The sequence below is a fragment of the Physella acuta genome, unplaced genomic scaffold (assembly GCF_028476545.2).
Source record: "Physella acuta isolate Inbredline_101_S28 unplaced genomic scaffold, ASM2847654v3 ptg002175l, whole genome shotgun sequence".
NCBI lineage: Eukaryota > Metazoa > Mollusca > Gastropoda > Physidae > Physella > Physella acuta.
The window spans coordinates 12800-34335 of record NW_026733676.1 but is presented as its reverse complement, the minus strand read 5'-3'; the positions used below and the strand labels follow the sequence as shown (position 1 = coordinate 34335).

Sequence of the window (21536 nt, the reverse complement as noted above, 5' to 3'; positions counted from 1 at the left end):
AACCTCAATGCGCCCCCCGCCACACCTCCTTGTTTTGCATTCATTTGACTCTACCAGCGTTCTGCTTATAATTATAAGTTAATTAAAAACTAAACTGAATAATTTTTAATATTTTAATTGTTTTAAAAATATGAGATAGTACATATTCCGTTGATATAGATACGGCAAACTTTTTTAAACGAAGTATTTCGAGAGTAGTTGGATTTAGAAATAAAAACACCACTGCTTTATATGGTTACGATTACATAAATAATATAATAAATACATAAGAGATGTCACACTGTTTTAGCTTTTAAATAAACGAAAAAAAATTCAATCAAATATTTATATAATTTTATTTTTCTATTAAAGTATTTTAAACCGACTTATATTTCTAACTATTTATGCAATGTATTTAAAGTTCCCTCCCTTGCTGATCTTAAAACTTGAATCGGAATATACAGTAAACAAATTTCATGAAGCTTGGTTTAATATAATTGACGGACGTTTTTTATAGACTAGTGAAGAATACATTTATGGCTGTCAGCTAACACTAGCTTTTTTATTTCTAGATTTTATTTTTATTTTGTCGTGCTAACAGTGTATTTTCATCATTCGCTTCTTCTCATTATGAAATTTCTCGCATGGTTGCTAATGAGACAGTTGTCTGAACATTTTGTGTAAGTCAGAGTACCATAAACAGTGAAATACATTTTGACGGGTCCGTAAATGAAAATTGACGTCAGAGTAAAATGTTGCCTAAAAGTTTTAGAAAAAAATAACAAAATGAAAAGCATTTGAAGATCAGTCGTGACATTAATTAATCTGACGTTACTGCTTGTCTTTAAAATATGTAATATACAAATATATGGCTTTCAAAGTGTGTGATTATAAACATATTTTAGCAGGTAAAGAAAATATAATTACACCTTTTTCAGATTGGTCTATTTGTTGTTTTTTTTTTTACTTTTGTGTTAAATAAAATATATTTTGTAAGCGCCATGGATGGTTGTAGTGTTGTGTATTGTTAGGATAACGAAATTGTCTGATACAAAACCGAGATATCTGTAATACAGTAGTTCACGAGATGTATTTTTGTTGCTGATGACTGGAAGATTTTGGTGATCTATTTTATTAATTGGTTGCTAATTTTTGTACTAACGATGTATCGTAAAAGATTGATTAGAACGTCAGTTTTGCTGTGTGTTAATTGTTATCTTTTTTGCAGGAGGACCAACAAGATTTCAATAAACAAAATTCACTTGTTAATTTTTATTTTTTTTTTGGTGTTGAGTTTTAAAAAAATGCTAATTTTTTTTTTTTTTGATGGAGCGACATAACATAATGGTATTTTATTTAATTTTATTGTATTTAATTTATTTATTATTTTCATTTTTTCATTTTTATTTTTATTTATTTTTTTTATTATACAATATTGACTGAGAACTGCACGAAGAATGGCAACATTATTAAACCTACGTATTCAAATGTATTTTGAAAGAGTAAACAAATCGATAAAGTTTTCCATAATTTAAAAAAAAAAAACAACAACCAAAAAAATCGATGACAGAGATGTACAGTCATGTGCAGTTAACGTAAATAATGGAACTAGCGACAACTGGCCATATGTCAGTGCTTTAAGGACAACTCTACATATGAAGGGTTTAGTAGACACACACGTTTTGTTATGATAGGCAAGTGTCGCATCTTCTGGGTAATAGCCTGCCGATAAGAGCTTTTTCGGGATATCTGTCCTGGGCTAGTCTCTCCAACTGTCCCCAGGTGTATCCAGGCTAGTCTCTCCAACTGTCCCGAGTTGTATCCAGGCTAGTCTCTCCAACTGTCACCAGGTGTATCCAGGCTAGTTTCTCCGTCTGTCCCCAGGTGTATCCAGGCGATCCCGATTACGTAACGTCCTACAATTATATAACTTGTCACACATCAGTCTACATTTAAATATCATTTCAATACATCAACTTACACTTACGTATTATGTTACACTTAATATACCAGATAACTAAACTATATTTGTGTTATTTTACAGTGTACACATCCGCAATAATAATATGTATCTATATCAATGTCAGCGTGCTTACAACAGTTGAGTTGTTATGGCAATCAAACGTCATCTTCTTCAAGGAATAATAGTTAGTCATCTATCAGACACAACATAAGAAAGAAATCTCTTTTATTTTGTTTACTTACAATTAAAGTAATAAGCAGAGCAATTACGAACAGCACCCAACAGACGTTAAAAATATGTTAAGTCTGTATTTGATCGATTTGATCGGAGAACCCCGATTCTAAATTTAAGATAACGAAACTCGATTCAAGAGTAAAGATTTCAAAATAGTAATTGATTTTTATCTGAACTATTTTAGGGCTGACATATTTCATATTAATATTTGTTACTTACGGTTTCTTATTTCTACTGAGTCAGACTTTAGATTAATTGTCTCATTTAACACAATCGTTTCGCAATATAGAGCTAGAAAATTAAACAAAGACTAAGATACGCATACATATTATAAAAAGTATTATAACTCTAATAAACACGATAAAGCATTCATAGTAATGTTAGGAACTTAGCATTTATTACCTTTAGTTTAGAGCATTAAAAATAATGTTGTGTTCTTTCAACTAATAAAGACATGTTCTTTCAGGTTAAAGAACAAATACAAATAATTAAGCAACTAAACAAAGTTAAGCACTTTGTTGTACCGTTTCATATATCTACTGAAACAAAATGCGTGGAGTAGTGAATTGTTCCCATTGAAGTAACAGTGTTTTCTAATCTTACTAATTTTAAACAAAACACGCTCATCAAACGAATGTAAGTTTATAGTGGATGAATAGTGAAAAAAATGTATCCATCATAGCTTTCTTGTGCCCGCTGTGTTAGGGTGTATATATGTTTACAAATGTACATCTGTGTTAGGATGTAATAAAATGTGTACATATGTACGACTATGTTAGGGCGACATATGTGTATATGTGTACGGTCTGCATAACAGTTAAATGTGTGTGTTACAGTGTAACACGTTAACATAATATGTATGGCAGTGTTACGGTGTAATATGTTTACATATGTACATCCTACCTAACATTTTGAAAGTTAGAAGTGTGATAAATGGTGTACAAGGGCAAGTGTTCATTCGGGCATTTATCGCATTCGGGCAAGTGTCCATTCGGGATATCGGCCTTCGGGCAAACGGCATTCGGGCAAACGGCATTCGGGCAAGTGTCTTTCGGGAAAACGTCAGGCCCCCTTATAGCACTAGCCCTACCCTATTTAGAAGCTAATAACTTAAAAAAAATATTTCAAATTATTGTACACTTACACACACACAAATGCCTTCTGAATAAAATAACATATGCAATTGAAAATATTCGAAAAACAAAATGTGCACTTTGGTAGTGGAAAGCATTGAACCACAGCCACGGGACTGACCACTGCACTGTTGTGGGGCTGGGCCTTGGGCCCAAGCAGCTGTCAGCATACAATCTACTCCACCTATTCTTAGTGCTTTTATCTTGTTTAAAGTTTTTTTTTACAGTATAATATTGTTATGAGTTATGAAAATAAAATAATATAATCATTATGAATTCACGAGCCGAATCTTGACATCAAAAGAGCCGAATGCGGCACGCGAGTCGCTGGTTTCCGACCCTTGTAGTAGACGTACGAACAATTAAATAACAGCTGGCTTTTTAAAAATAAATAATTTTTCAACCAATAATTCGGGACACTCTGAACGGTTTTTATGTTAAATTATTTGCTTTTATCTAAAAGTATCATTAACAATGTACATAATCTTCCTTTTCGAAATGTAATTATACCATTAGTAATGTTTGAAGTTCATCTTTCTATGTTAGGCAATTAATAATATATAACATTTGGCTTATGAAATCTTAAATAATGTGTGAGTATTATTTTATTATTTTTCTGGTTCTTGGTAAATGGATTTATTTAGTTGAGAATTGGTTTTGTATTTGTGAGTTGTTTCCCTTTAGTTATTTAAAAAAGTAAATGGGACGTAAGTGTGATATGCTTGTTTGAAATGCATGATCAAATTAATATTAATTTACTTAAGATCACCCAATCTTATAATAACTGTGCATTTCCACTAATCAATATGACTTATAATTGCCTGAAGACGGGTTGATTATTTGAAGAGTTTCAGATAGTGTTTTGTAACTGACTGAGTAGGCTCTATTGTAGTATATGTTACAGTTCTCCAAATACTTTGATTGTGTTTTTCATGGCTTAAAGTTGTCCAAACGCTTTGCTTGTGTTGCTCATGGTTGTTATATTGCAACTAATCCTTCTAACAGATGGTGAGCAGAGTTTATTCCCGGCATCTCATCGGGGGTGCTCCGCCCACCCCCCCCCCCTGAAGTAAGTCTACCGCCCACCCCAGAACAAAATGGAATTTATATAGAAAACATATACTTAAACCAGTGTCCGCCCCCCCCCCCCGGAAAATGTTGACCGCCCTCAACCCCGAAAATATCAAGAGCCTCCCCTTCCCCCCCCTCCCCCCATAGAAAAAAGTCTGGAAGAAACACTGATGGTGAGAACAGCTTCTATAGCAGCAAAATGTACGATCCTACTCAGATGTCCCGACCTCAACCACAGTCAACTGTGGGGAATGTCCAGACATGTACTCAGCTCCGTCTTCAACACGTTTTTTATCAAAGAAAAATGGGCCCCAGGCTTAAGAAGTTACATAATCAGACAACTAATTAGTCAACATAAAATACTGAACTACGAACGACGGACGTAAGGACAAGTGGTTTCTTACAAAAATGTAACATTTTAGCGAATCTGTTATGTAGTTGGTTGCTTGTAATAAAATGATGGTGACACGAATTCGTTTTTAGGTTAATGTTTTATTAATGTTGATTTCAACGTAGATTTTCAGCTAAAAACGAACTGTGGACATGCACTTGTACTCACTTATTGGAGCCTACATCACATGCACATCAACTATACATGATAATTTGGTACGCTGAACTTTGACCACAGCGATACTTTGACCACGTGTACTTTGTCCAAACATGGTAAGGGATATCTTAAGGGGTCATCCATGTTAGACGTCCACACACATTTCGGGTTTTTGACCCCTCCCCCTCCGTCTTCACGTATCCACTTTCGACTGACACCCCCACCCCCCACTATTGCCCCGATTCTAAATTTAAGATTACAAAACTCGACTCTAGAATTAAGAATACATGTTTTGTAATATATTTATTTTACTATTTTAGTCCTTACATATTTCATATTTCATATTAATATTTATTAATATTAGTTACTTACGGTTTTTTGTTTCTACTGAGCTAGACGTTAGGGTACTTGTCTCAATGAACTCAATTGTTTCACAATATAGAGCAAGAAGATTAAACACATACTAAGATAGACATAATCTATTGTATACCAATTGGTAGTTGCAAGATCAAATAAATATAAGAAAGTATAAATACATTTATTTTATTAGAAAGGTAGAGTATAGTACTAGTAGAGCATATATATTTTTCTTATTAAAATGATCTTAGCAATGATTACACTGACTTTGGAGCGTGTTTAAAAAAAAAAATCTTTTTGATTTGCAACCCCCCAAACTTTCGATTTGCATCCCCCTCCCCCCCCTCAAATTGTTCTCTATATATTTTGCTTTGTTTTGCCTTGATGTCACCCCCCTAAATAGTGTCACCCGGTGCAGTCCGCACCCCATGCCCCCCCCCCCTCCTCGCTACGCCTCTGCGTGCAGTATTCATGTGTTCCAAGTGAAGTAACTATGTTTTATAACGCTGCTAGTGCTAAATTTAAACAAAACATACTCTTGAGTTCACAATTTTATCAAACGAATGAAAGTTTATAATGGATAAATAGTGAAATGATGGATCATATATAGCTATGTTGTGCCCTCTGTGTTAGGGTGTATATATATTTACAAATGTACATCTATGTTAGGGTGCTATAATATGTATACATATGCACGACTATGTTGGGATGACATATGTGTATATGTGTATGGCCTGTATAACATTTAATTGTGTGTGTTACGTTGTAATATGTTAACATATGTATGTCTGTGTTACAGTGTTATATATTTACATATGTACAACCTATCTAACAATGTTTTTGAAAGTTGAATAGAAGACATGGACACACGGACAGAGACAGTTAAATAGAAGACTTTACATTGAGACATGCTCACCCTGACAGAGATAGTTGACTAGAAGATTTTACATTGTGAAATAGTCACTCTGTTGCCGTTTCCAATTAATGGAGTCATCACTGAAGTTGACTTTAACATTGTCGATTAAACCAAAATTAAATATATTTCTAAAAAAATGGGGATACGCAATTTCTGCCTTGGTTGAGGTAATAGTTAAGGTGCTTCCTCCTCCACTGAAATTATATCATACCTCATTTTAACAAACCCCTCCCTCAAAAGTATTTTTTAAATATATTTTACTGCAAAAACGTTTGATTTCTTTTTTTCTCTATCATCATCAATCCCTCATCTTCCAACCCCTCCACTCTCCAGATATGTCGTCATGTATAGATGATCCATTATATATCTGGTACTCTTTTGTAAGCAAAAATTGATATGCATACAGCTGAACACATTATGAGTTCTACTTTTAATAGTGAAGCAAAAACAATAAACATCACCAAAAAAAGGATAGCAATGTGCATTATTATTGGTAATTTAAAGAAAGTTTTCTGTTCTCAATAGATCTATGTATTATCCTTTAAAAAGAATAGGGACGTTACACCTAACAGCGATATGAGGTTTCCACCGAACGAAAATTGAACGATATTCTCGCTTGCCTTTCAAATGAGTAGAAATTAATAATGTTGTGTTCGTTGTTTGCAATTACAAAAAGTTTTAGAGAAAAAACAAATGCACATCCATTATTTTTATATATTCTTTGAAACACTTTATTGTACAATATATGTCTAATTTAAAAAAAAATATGTAAGTCCCTTTGATTTATTTTTTTTTTTTGTTTAAAATTCCTTTACCAAATGGTCTATGTAATAGGTAATTATTTCCCTTGCGCAATAACCAAACAACAAAAAAAAAAATATTGGTAAATATTAGCATCGGATAAATGAAACAAACTAATAAAAAAAAATATGGGCGACATAGTATCGAATCATATGGATACATTTAACATAAACTAATATATATATATATATATATATATATATATATATATATATATATATATATATATATATAATATGTAACAATGTAAGATACGTATGCATTACTAAAAGAGATGGTCAAATGTAGTGGCGTAGCTACCATAAAGGTAGCGTAAGCAAGGCATCGGGGCCCGAGGCAAATAGGGGCCCTTTTACCTCTTTAAAAAAATTAAACTTTTTCATTGGAGTTTTAATATTTGTTTAATTAAGATAATTTTAAAAAGAAAATGTAAATACAGTTTATTTTCTACTCTAGAAAAATTTAAAGCTCCAAAAAGGCCCCAGTCCTTTCTTACTGTACAGACAGTGGCATTCAGTGGGCGGGGGGGGGGGGGGGAGGTCGAATAGGGCCCATCCGTACTAATTACACTACTAGCGTTGTAGCATTGTCGGGTAAGCCATTAAGAGAATTAGCCTATAAATGAACTTCGACCGTTTTGTGAGATTGTACATGTATCGCAACAAACCTCAAGTTACTAGGAAATTACCTACACCTTGCTCCCATCTATCTGCCCTCCCTGAAATTCCATCCTACTAAGCATTCATGATAAAAATTGATCCATTTAAAAAAATAACAACCATGGACAGTGTTTTCATAACAACATAAGTATAACATTTGACATTTTTTTTACCTTATTAAGTACATTACGTTTGTTGATCTACTTTATATTTAAATAATATGGCACTAATAAAACTATACGTTTTTGGTCTTTAACAAATCGCAAAGAACGTTTGTGAAGTTGTTGAGATTACGGCACGGCAGTGGTTTTCAGCAGATATTTTTCTAGAAAAGTAACTGAATGAAACTCTGACATTTGGGAAGGTTTCTGTCGTTATTTTTTCATTTTTTCGTGTAACCCGATGCGCGCCTGGCTCACCCCCCCCCCTCATGAACACTCCGCAGCCTATATTCGTTTTAATGAGCGCAATCCACCAGGAATACAGAGGACCTCTAAAATTGATTACTAAATCGAATAAGGGGTGTCCTCCGGTACATCAGCAGTAGTAAACGTTGGTCGCCTCGATATGGCCAGCGGCTACCTGAGTGCAAGGGATCCGTTGATTGCGCGTCCTGCATGAGTACTACTTATTCAACGATCAAACTGCAACAGGGACGGATGACACCAAGCACAAGAACACCCTACACTAGGGACACGGTGGGCCTCTACGTTAGATGATTTAAACCGAACCAGGGGTTGCTTCCGGCTACCTACGGTAGTGTAACCAGTAACCCATGCGACGTCGGTAGGCGGTCGCCAAAAGGTATTCAACCTCCCTATTACGGAGGATGATTAACGTACACTCAATGCTTTTATACAGCACGCCCAATTCTATTCACAAATTACTAGCAGCGTGTGAGTGTGTGTCGCTATTAAACTACACTAATATGTCTCGATGAGGTGCATTAGGTCTATAACATCATCATCTACCCCGGGGAAGTTAAAAAAAAAACAGACACAATTTATCAACGAATTATAAAAACACTTGCCCGAATAACATTTGACTACGTTCAAATCTAATGTTTGTATTGCACAGAGCAATTCTAGCCTAGATCATGTCAAGTTCTAGCATGTTAAAATACAAAGCCAAACACGTAGCTAGATTGTATCTAAATCAAGATTAAGATTCTAAAACAGTTAAGTTTGGAAAAGAAACCCAATTGTTTTAGAATCATAATATTGATTTAAATAGAACCTTGATACTTAATTGGCTATGTATTTTAATATTCTAGAGCTTGAAATGACCTAGAAATAATATATAATGTATTAAAGACGTATAGTAATCGTAAAAAAAAAACATTGAATGTAACGTCGTTTATGGACAATACATTATACAACTTGTACGAGAAACAGAAACATAGGTCAGGAACACGAGAAACTACATGCCTGTATGAATATTAATAATTTAATGCACCGTACAAGTACCGGACATAATAATGTATAATTTATAATTTATAAATTAAATCGGGGTGTTGGCAGGTGGGGGTATATAATGCCATTATCCTTGATAATGTAATTACAATTTTAATTTAAAAAAAAATTGAAACTGCAAAATTGTGTGAGGGTGTCATAATATGTATACATATGTTCGGCTATGCTATGTACGGCCTACATAACATTTAATATTGTTTGTTTTGGTGTTAATATATGTATGATTTTGTTATTGTCTAATTGTTTGCATATGTATAACCAACCTAACGATGATCTTAAAAGTTTAACATAAGAGTTTACATTGAGACATTGTCCAATTGACATAGACTGTTGAATAGAAGACTGTGCATTGAAACATTGTCAGATTGACAGAGAAAGTAAATAGAAGCCTTTACATTGAGACATGCTCACCCTGACATAGACAGTAAATAGAAGACTTTACATTGTGAAATTGTCACTCTGTTGGCGTTTCCAATGAATACAGTTGACTTTAACATTGTCGATTAAACCAATAGTAAAGACGTTTTAAAAATCTGAGGATAAGCAACTTATGCCTTTGTTGTGGTCATGGTCAATACTTGATTTCTCCTACCCTAAAATGATAGCACACTTCATTTTACCAAACACCTCACTCAAAATTACATTATACAGCCGTTTATTTTATGTTGTTTTGTTTTCGATGTTTTTTCTTTGTAAATCTTAATTAAGCTCGATTTTCTTGACAATGCAAAATAAATGTTAAAACTCATTTTCTAGTTTTTACTGCAAAAACGTGTATTTTCCTTTTTTCTCCATCGCCACCAAACCCTCGTCTTCTAAACCTCCCCTCTTCAGATATGTTATGTATAGAGGATCTCTTTTATAGCTGGTACTCTGTTGTAAGCGAAAAATGATATGCATACAGTTCAACACATTATGAGTTCTACTGGTAATAGTGACGCAATACAATACACATTACCATGAAAAAGGATGGCAATGTACATAATTCTTGATTTTTGTTTGTATTCAATTCAAATATAAAATAAATATGGATTATCTTAAAATGAATAGGGTAATTACATCAAGCAAAAGAAGGGCAGACGAAACATTGAGAAAGCGATATCTTCGCTTGTCTTTCAAAATAGTTTAAAACATAGCTACTGTATTCATTTTTGCAAATACAGTAATAGTTCAACATAAAACAATGAAGCATCTATAGCTTAAGATCTATTTAAAAAAAAAAATATTGTTGGTGTGTAATATTTCAAACATGTATTAATTTGACTGATTTTTAAAAATATGTTATTTCTTTAATAAAAGGGTATATTAAATAGGTAATTAATTCCCTTGCACAATATCCAAAGAAGAAAAAAAAAATATTGGTAAATAATTTTTTGCTTCGAAAAAAAAAAACATTTTAAAAATATGGGAAACATTGTAACGAATGTAATGGATACATTTAAAATTAACTAAAATAGAAAAAAAATGTAACCATATAAGATACGTAGGCGTCACTTTTGGAGCTGGTCAAATGTAGCTCAATTTAAAGTTGTGTGTGTATGTGTTCAATATGGCAGGCATTATGTTGATACAATCATTACTTAGGTTATTGAAACTGTCATTTCAAGTAGTGGTCGGGGTAGTCGAGTGACTGATTACACCGAATCTCTTCTCTGTATTTTGAATAAGATCAAAGTGTACTATCTGTTAAGGATTGTGTACATAGGTCTTAGCTGTAGCTTCAGTTTTTCTTAATGTTAATCAGGTTCCCATCTGAGCTGGTTGGAAATAAGGACGTACTACAGACTCGAATCGGGGATCCGTACAATGGATAGATAAGATCTAAATATGTGCACATTCTTTGTTGTGTTATGTTATTACTAACTACAATGGTAGGTTATCGAAAGCAGCAAATCGTTCTATTCTCACTTTTCGTCCAATCATTTCCAGTTCTTCGTACACATATTTTAAGTCTTCAGCCAAGATGGATGACTAGTTTGTATTGTATATTTTTATTAACACTATATTAATTATAATACGTTTAAAGCCACACATGTTAAACGAAATTATGTGTATAAGAAGTCATTTGAAAATAGTTATATTGTGTTCATTAAGTAGGGGAGTATAATAATACTTTCTTGAGATCCATGGTATTTCCTGATTCATGAAGGAAGTTTATGGCGGAAACACATATGTTATTTTAGTTAACATCAAAAAGTGGTTAAAAGCTTGAAAAAAAAAAAAGAAAAAATGTTGCTGTCTGTTCTAAAAGTAAGTTTCAATGATATGTAAATCAATAATGTTTTCATCTAGAATAATCTAGATCAAAAACAGCATCAGCAGATAATGTAATATTGTTATTCGTAGTTTGGCGTAACATTAGCCCGATAACAGTTGTTATTTTTTTCTGTTTTAAAATAATCTATAGACTAGTGTAAAAGGTCATTCTATCGTGTTAAACAAACGTTTATCGAATTTATTTATTTTTTATTTTTTATTTTTTTTATTTTTTTGTGTACGCAATCTATTTTTTGTTTTTGTATGTTTTGAAGAACTATGAATATTAACATTTTATAAACCAAAACTGGTGTTTGTAAAAATGTTATTAATTTTATCGATTCGGCATAGCAATTTAGCTACAGGTTATTTCCCTTAAAATCATCAATAAAAAGATATAAAAAGCAAACATTAAATACTAATCTTAAATATTTTAGTACCATTATTTCGTTTATACTGTGTATTTACCGTTACGTAAAACGTAACATTAATCTAACTAGACCATTAAGTTCATGTAACAATTGGATAAACGCTTGTCTTGTTTAGAGCGAGTCATACTTCTCTCAGTATGAGAGTGTGGATGATAAGTCTAACATAAAACAGATACCCTTAAATGTTTATTGAAATAATTTTTGTGTCCTTTGACATAAGAGAATATTGTTCGGATTTGTCGAGCAATATTTCTGAGACGTACAACGTACAATATGTGTGTGAAACACAACTTTTTTATTCAGCAATAGCCCTTAGAAATAGGACTAACCTGAACTATTGGCGTAGCTAGGGGAGGGTAGGTTGGGCGATGACTTCAGACGCCGACATCTGTGGATTCGCCACTTAGAGTTTAAATAAAACCGTTTAATTATTATAAAGGTAACATTTACTCGATGAATATTCGACATCAATATGAAAACAATTTTTTTAAACAGTCTTCCTAAAATATTCTGTCAGTGTTACATCTGGTGTCGTTATAGACGATTCGAATGATTTAAGTTAAATAAATATGGCTAACATTTAAGTTAGCATAACTGTTGTGCATTCATAATTCAATATTGATCAATATGTATTAAATAATTAATGTTTAATTGAACGTTTTAATCGCAACCTACAACTACGTCTAGTGCATGGGTTCCCAACCTGGGGGTCGCGACCCCCAAGGGGGTCGTAAAGGGCTTTCTGGGGGGTCGCCAACTGGTAGACTAAACTCTAGCAATGAATAAAAAACAAATATTTAGAAAAATATTTGAAATTCGGCATTACTAACATCACTGGAAATGGAATAGAGAATAAACAATTTGTACTGTGCAAAGTTGCTCTTAGTCAGGAGTCTATGAAAACTTCCAGACGTCAATTTGAGATGAGTCATTCGGAACACACCAACAAAGATATGTAGTTCTTTCGTCGTCATGAAGCTAGTTGCAAACGTCAGAGACTTGATCGAACAGAACGTTTTCACCAAGAAAACACAGCATTAGTGCAAGCATCATATGAAGAAGTATTAGAAATTGCCAAGCAAAAAACCGCTCACACAAAGGAGAAAATCTCATCAAACTATGTATGCTGAAGATGGTAAAATTAATTCTTGGGGATTCCAGTGCAGTAAAGATGCAACAAATATCTCTGTCTAATATTATATGCAGCGGCTTATGTTAAAAGACAAATTTAGAATGAAATCAAGCTTTCACCATTGTTTGATTTTCAAGTTGACGAATTGACAGACGTGAGTTCGTGTTCGCAGTTGCTTGTCTTTGTGAAATATATTCATTCAGATGTTAGCAAATAAGAGTTGATGTTTTGTGAAGATATCATGGAGAAATAAATATGTTTTTTTTTTTGAAAATGGAGGATTAAAATGGGAAAACGGCTGTGGAGCTTGTACGTATGGTGCGTCGTGTTTGGGTCAAAATGGGGATTTCAGAAAAAAAGTAAAAGGTAAAAGATTTTGCTCCCTAATGAAAGGGAATCCACTGCATGATTCACATATGCCCTCGCCAGCAAGACTTATCCGACTCCATTGCTAATAAAAGTCGTAAATCATATTAAATCTGGAGCCCTAAACACCTGTCTGTTTCAAGAACTGTGCAAAGACAAGAATAAAGATCTCGAGGTTCTACACTTCAATACGCTGGCTGTCAATAGGAAATGTCAATAGTGTTTTTGAATTGAAAGATGATATTGAAAGATGAAATCAAGATGTTCTTGGAAGTGCAAGGAAACAAGACCTTTTGATATACTTTAACGACATGGTGTGGTTGGAGAGAGTATCATACCTAGCAGATATATTCGAACATCAACAAAAGCTTAACCTGATAAAGGAACGAATATTATCTCTTTTCATGATAATCTCTTGGCATTTTTATCAAAGCTGCAAAATTGGCGAGGAAAAATAAATATTTGAAATACTGCCATGTTTTAGAAACTCTGCAGTGTGGTGTGATAGATAAAATTTTTAAAGGATTCTGTGCATCTTGAAACTCTTGACAACGAACTGCGGCGTTATTTTCGCCGAGCTGAAAGAAGAAGAATCTGTATTGTTACCCTTCCTCTGCTTTCCTTGATGTTACCAGCATTGCCGTTGAATAACAAGATGAATTCTTAAATTTGCAACATTTAATTGTTAATGCTAGTTAATGCTTGTTAATAGCATGTAATTTTGCTTATCGTATTAAAACAGTTATCAAGAATAATTCATATTGAAAGTCTACTAGATCATATTAATTTAGTGCTTATTATTTTATTTACTCATTTCGACTTGTTAATTATATGGGGGTCGCGGGTCACTTATGTTTTATGAAAGGGGGTCGCCACTCGCAAAAGGTTGGGAACCACTGGTCTAGTGCGTTCCGTGTTTCTACCGAGGAAACAAGGGCAGTAACCTAACTTAGTGTAAAGCGTATATATTTTAGTTATTGCCTCCCTTAGACCAGTCTTTAAAGTTTAAACTGTCGCTACATGGTTCCTAAGATCGTGTCCGTGTCTGTAGTACAGGTCTGTCACAGTCACCCATCGTCTCACGAGTTCGGCCTATCTGGTGATGTGAGTTGTCACGTCCGACTGACGTTGACTTTTATTTCTCCTTCACCACAGTGTTTCTTTCAAAGCTACACGAAAAGAAAATTGGCTTTGTTGATTCTAGAGTAAATAAATATAATGCCACAAAAATGATGACGTTATCGATACTTGATAATAAAGACACCTACATTACTACCTAATGTATTTATTTAATCTTAAAAGTTGTCTGCATGTATAGTGTTTATTTCAGACTTTTTGAGGGGTGGGCGGACACTAATCAAAGTAAATTTATATATAAAATGTTATCGTTAAAGGGCGGTAGACGTTCTTAGTGGGCTACGAAGTTAACTGCATTTTTTTCTTAAATATAAAGAAACATTAATTATGTATTGTCTGTATTTTCAATTTAACAAAAAGTGACAATACACGAAATAGGGTAAGTGTCGACGTAACATTCATTACATGATATTCTCACTTGTTATTCATATATGTACAAAAGAAAACGACAGGTTTTATTTTTGCAATTACAGACATATTTTAAAGAAAATCTAAACGCATGTCTACCAATGTGTATATTATTATAACACTGTAAATGCAAATTAAATATGTTAAGACACAAAAACTGTATGTCTGTTTCGTTTTATTTTTTTTTCCAAATCATTTACCAAACCTGTTATGACTATTACATACGTGATTACGTCCCTTGCAAACACTCAAAAACAAAAAGTAATCGGTAATAATTTATTATATGTATTGGTAAACTAATATAACAATATGTGGCCGACAGTGTTCCTAATCATTTAGACAAATTTAAAATAAATTAAAATAGAAAATGTGTAACAATGTAAGATACGTAGACGTCACTTTTGGAGCTGGTCAAATGTAGCGCAACATAAAACTTAGTGTGATATCATCAAGATGATATTGCACATAGCGTCAATGTAAACTTACATGGTTTATCAACTCGTATTAATATACATTGTATTGTGAAGGCAAGCAGTTTTCCTCTGTATAGTTTACAATGATTTTCACACTCGGGATTTATATAGGTGGGGGGGGGGGGGGGGGGGAGTTTGTGTCGAATTCACACATTATGAATTGCTGATCAGCAGAAAATAAAACATCTAGATAGCGGCGTCTACTACGTCGCGGGTCAGCTCGTGTAAAATAAAGTGTAAACGTTTACACCCGCACAACTAATTTGGCTTGCTAGATCCTGCCTAGTTCAACACTAAAAGCCTAACGAGGCATCTAAGGTGTAGTAAATATCAGTCTTAAAGACCCTGATACATAATTATAATTATGACATGATCAGCAGTCTGTAAACATAAACAAAACGTGTTAAATGTTGTAGTTTATGGAACCTTACTGATCATATAATACATGGGATATTTTAATTATTGTCTATAAATAATATTACAATAGAAACCTCATATTAGGTTATATCAAACACAGTTTAAACCTTTTTTTCTAGACTTCAAACAATTGACGCACTACATACATAATTTCGGTTTTTAAATAACCATGTAAAATACAGGGAGAGATTAACGAAACAAAGACTACAAGAAGTGAGGTGGTGGACCACAATCCTAGGTACCATCAGAGAAATGTTTTCATAGTTGCCATGACAATAATAACACCTCGTAATAAATGCATTTTTTTAAAGTGTCGTTTGGTGGTTGTTTTTAAATCTAAACGATCTAATATGTTTTTTTTTCTTGTTTGATGTAGTTGGTGGAAATTGTTCTTTTTGTTTATATAAATATAATTTAGGGTATAATGGGTCTATTCCATTGTGCTACCCTGGCGAAACTAGCTGAATTGCAGGTTTTTCTAGCTATTTGTTTCCTTTTTTCCCCTTTAGTTTTGTACAGGGTCTTTGTCTTTTTTTTGTCGGACTCTCTGCATATGTTATACCTTATATTGTGGTTGTTAATTTTGTATATTTAAATCACCCGTAACAGCCACAGTTTGTGAACATTTTATAAGGAAATAGTAGACTGTCAGAAAAAAAAATGATGAAACAGATACTACAGTTCTAACCCAGCGACTGTCGCATGTTCTTTTCTCAATGTCTGACAGCCATTTACTTTTCTTATGTAATCACTTGCTTTTCTCATAATTTTAGTTGACCTTACATTAATACTAATATTTTCGCTGTCTGTCTATCTATCTATCTATCTGACAAGAACGCTCTAGAGAAAACACAAGGAAATTAAAAACCTGCATAGTAATTCGAAAAACGAAGTATGACGTCGCCACATTTAGCACAGAGTCACGCCGGAGAGTGCACACAGTAATATGGCGTCATTGATTATCGAGTAAACATTCAATACAAAGGCAATTTGGTCTAATCTAAGTGGTTTGCGTGAAGAGTTTCTTTCATACAATTCTTCGGGTAGGGGCGAAGCCCCACCCCCGCCCAAGAACGTCTGAGCCCCCCCCCCCTCCCCAACTCAAAAGAAATTTCCTCATCGATACTCTATAATAAAATTACCGCCTAATTAATGCGTCTAATCTAAAACGTGGTTTTCTTGCAATTTCTTTAATGCAATTCTTCGCGTAGTGGCTATGCAATGACGTCATTGATTATCGAGTAAGCATTCAATACAAAGGCAATTTGGTCTAATCTAAGTGGTTTGCGTGAAGAGTTTCTTTCATACAATTCTTCGGGTAGGGGCGAAGCCCCACCCCCGCGTAAGAACGTCTGAGCCCCCCCCCCCCCCCCCCCCCCCCAACTCAAAAGAAATTTCCTCATCGATACTCTATAATAAAATTACCGCCTAATTAATGTGTCTAATCTAAAAAGTGGTTTTCTTGCAATTTCTTTAATGCAATTCTTCGCGTAGTGGCTATGCGCGACACCAGTGTTTCTTTCAGACTTTTTCCTCCCCGGAGAGGGGTGGGGGTACTTGAAATTTTCGGTGGCGGGGGTAGAATTTTCGGGGAGGGGGCGGACACTGTAAAAAGTATATAATTATTTTCGTTGAATGGGACGGTAGACATGTTTTTTTTTTTTTTGGGGGGGGGGGGGGGGGGGGGACTGGGGGGTGGTGTGTGTGTGGGGGGGTGGTGTGTGGGGGGTGGGGTGGTTTTAATTTAGACTTTTTCCTCCCCGGAGAGGGGTGGGGGTACTTGAAATTTTCAGTGGCGGGGGTAGAATTTTCGGGGAGGGGGCGGGCACTGGAAAAAGTATATAATTATATTTCGTTGAATGAGACGGTAGACATGTTTTTTTTGGGGGGTGGGGGTGGGGGGTGGGGGGGTGGTGTGTGGGGGTGGGGTGGGGGGGGTTTAGTTTAGAGAAAAGAGACAGCACTATCAGCCTAGCGCCCGTTGTATCCTTCCTCAACGGGCCATTTTTCTCGTTTTATTATAGTTTTGATTTTACCAATGAACAAGTTTACTTCCCAATAGTAATTACCTCCCTCTGTTACATACTTTATTTAATGTTTTCAAGGGAGACAATGCACATCTGACACAAATAGCAAGCCGAGTAAAATATGCGGAATTGTGTAATTAATCAACTTTTGATTTAAAAACAGAGGACAATATTTCATAGGCTATAATAATTGTATACACAAACCTGCAAAATGTTTACTTATTATCTGAATACTTTTTAAAACTTGTTATAATTGCAAAAATTGAAAGCCTCATATTTGTATTTAACATGTTTTAAAGACACGCAATACAATGTAAATAATAAATAATCAATATTCAGGAGGAGTGTTAATTAAAATATTTTTTAATCTAGTCTTATGGGCATCTCGTTCTTTGTCGTGGAAGGAACAACAGCGTTTCTGTCGTCGTCCGCTGAAAACCACACAATTTTACAATGCCTGGAACAAAGGATGATGTTGCTGTTGAGTCAGAAACAAAAGAGACCACAGAGCCAATTGTAGCAAAGACAGTTGAAGATGTGAAAGGCAAAGCTGATGAGGCTGATGCTGAAGCAGAAGAACAAACAGAAGAAAACACAAAAACAGAATATTCAGAAGAAAATACAAATGAAAATGCTAGCTCAGAAGAGACAGAATCAAAAACAGAAGAAACAACAGCAGAAAAGCGATCTGTAGATGAAAAAAAAAAGTGAAGATGCAGAAGATGAAAGTCCGAAGAAAAAGGCAAAGACATACTCAAATGAATCATCGAATGGCACCACAGAAACAACTGAATCTGCTTAGTTCTATTATATATATAATTTTTTTTTTCCTTTTCATTTTGAACCTAATCACAAACTTGTAAAAATGTGTTTATCATCATGTTCAGGAGAAAACTGAGATATTTATAGTCAGGTTGTACACTTCATCATGGTTCTCATCATTTGTACTGTTCTTGTAATAAACATCTTAATGTATTTAAAAAAAAAAAAAAAAAAAAAAAAAAAAAAAAAAAAAAATCTAGTTCTTATGCCATTTTATTTTTTTCCCTTTGATTATTATATATGCAATTGATGTTCATTGTTCATGTCTTTGATGCTATGTAAAATCTATCAAATATATTATTATTACTGATTTAAATGTTTAAAACAATTGAATTAATAAAAAAAATATAAAAAAATCTACCCCCTCCTCTCTCCCCCTCTATCCACTTTACCCCCAGACATGATAACCCCACAATCCCTTTAACTGTTCCAACGACCCCACCACCCACCGCAACATCAATATCCAGAACTTATTTAAAGTTCTAAATCTTGTCTCTTTCCCCTCATCTTTCACACTGCAACCTTTTAAAAACTCAATGCGACCACTACAACATCCTTTCAACTAGTCAACTTAAGTTGTTTTCCTACATAGAAAATGCTTCACTGTCCCATTGACCCTCTCTGAAAATTTCCTTTCCTCTCCCCACCCAGACTTCTGACACTTTCTTTTGACCTTCACCCCTTTTACTGTCATCCTTTGCAATTTTTTTTATAATCAAATACATGACATTATGTAAATATTCATTATGTACATTTGCAAAACCTTTCTTATTCATTTGGTGTTCAAAATTATGTTAAAAAATAAATTTGATGTTGATGTACTTGTTTTAATTGCAAATAAAAGTATTAAAAAATAAAAAAAAAAAAAAAAAAAAAAAAAAAAATTAAAAAAATTAAAAAAAAAAAAAAAAAAAAAAAAACAACGTTTAGGCAACATTTAACTTGTTCTGCTGCCCGATTTTTTTTACTTCGGAAATGTATATAACAAGTAATGTTATAAAATAACTTTTAACCGCAGAAAATGACACAAAAACATGACCTCAAACATAAGTTTTAAAATAACGTGACAAAATTGAAGTTGATGCTAACTTAAATATATCTTGCTTATATTCACTATCACATCCCCCCTCCTCTTAGTTTTTGAAAGGTATATGCCAGTGGTCGGCAACCTTATGAGACGGAAGAGCCAAAAGTTACAATCGCCACGGTGCTGGACACATCACAGTTGTGGGGCTGGGCCTAATGCCCAGCGGCTGTCAGCTGTCCATATACGCTCTACTCCACCTATTCTTATCGTTTTTTATTTTGTTTAAAGTTGTTTTTGTTTTTATAGTATTATACTTTTTAAGTTATGGAATTGCATATTTACAGCAAAAGAGTCGCATACGGCTCGCGAGCCGCAGGTTGCCGACCGTGGAATATGTCACTTTTTGCTAGTTACTGTCTCATATTGGTTTTTATTATGTTGTCAAAACTAATTTTGTCTGAAAAGCCAAGTAGTAGTCTATTTCCTGAATTGTGGTTTTTTATAATTCATTAAGGTAACACACACAGAGTGTCTTATTTTATTTTCTTAGCTTGTATGACGCTCCCTTAAATCAATTTATAAATGGGTATAATTGTGTAAAATAAAGAGTGAGTGATTTTCCTAAAATTTTCTCGTATATTCTTATATAACAGTGAGGCGGGGGACCACTTCTAGTACAATCAGAAACTATATAAATGTTAGTAATTTTTGAGCTACATCCTAGTATACATAGTATGGAAGCAGTATGGACAATACCTTATAGCCAAAAACTTGAACGATAAACAGAACTAGAGGTCAGATACACGAGGAAGACTTACGACTGTATATTGTTATGTGTATTAATATGATAGCAAAGTACATACTACATGTTTTGAATTATTGTAATGAACACAACACATGTTAATCGGATGAGAGCTTTGTTGGGTCAAATCATAGTTTTATAAGCGTCTAAATTATGTGGGGAGTGTGGATCGTCTATTGCTGGTAAGTATGGGGGTAGAGGTCGGGATGTAGGTGGGTGGGGGAATTAATATAACTTAAACTCAAGGCTTTCATATCGCACGCGTGCTGGGCCGTAGTGTAGGTAAACCCGTGCCCCGGTAAATATGATCCAAGAACAGGCATTGTTTACGTAACGTTTATATCACTCTGTTTTAGAAAACAAGGAAGTACATTGAAAAATGGAGTACCTAAATATTCTAATTGAATAGCGAGTGTTTATTGTTTATATTTATTATTATATCGTTCATTATCGAGTGTTGCAGACTAATATTTTTATGAGTTTTAAAAATAAAAAAAAATAAAAATGAATAGTTGTGCATGGGGCTGAGGAGCCGCACTATGACATCAAAAGAGCCGCATATATACCAGGGGTCGGCAGGTCAGATGTAGCTCAATATAAAGTTGTGAGCAGGTCAGATGTAGCTCAATATAAAGTTGTGAGCAGGTCAGATGTAGCTCAATATAAAGTTGTGAGCAGGTCAGATGTAGCTCAATATAAAGTTGTGAGCAGGTCAGATGTAGCTCAATATAAAGTTGTGAGCAGGTCAGATGTAGCTCAATATAAAGTTGTGAGCAGGTCAGATGTAGCTCAATATAAAGTTGTGAGCAGGTCAGATGTAGCTCTATATAAAGTTGTGAGCAGGTCAGATGTAGCTCAATATAAAGTTGTGAGCAGGTCAGATGTAGCTCAATATAAAGTTGTGAGCAGGTCAGATGTAGCTCAATATAAAGTTGTGAGCAGGTCAGATGTAGCTCAATATAAAGTTGTGAGCAGGTCAGATGTAGCTCAATATAAAGTTGTGAGCAGGTCAGATGTAGCTCAATATAAAGTTGTGAGCAGGTCAGATGTAGCTCAATATAAAGTTGTGAGCAGGTCAGATGTAGCTCAATATAAAGTTGTGAGCA

General features: G+C 34.1%; 1 pseudogene; it reads left to right on the top strand.

The window, feature by feature from the left end:
* The first annotated feature begins 18163 nt into the window (after nucleotides 1-18163).
* Nucleotides 18164-18596, top strand: LOC131932441 (myb-like protein X; annotated as a pseudogene).
* Nucleotides 18597-21536: the final 2940 nt, after the last annotated feature.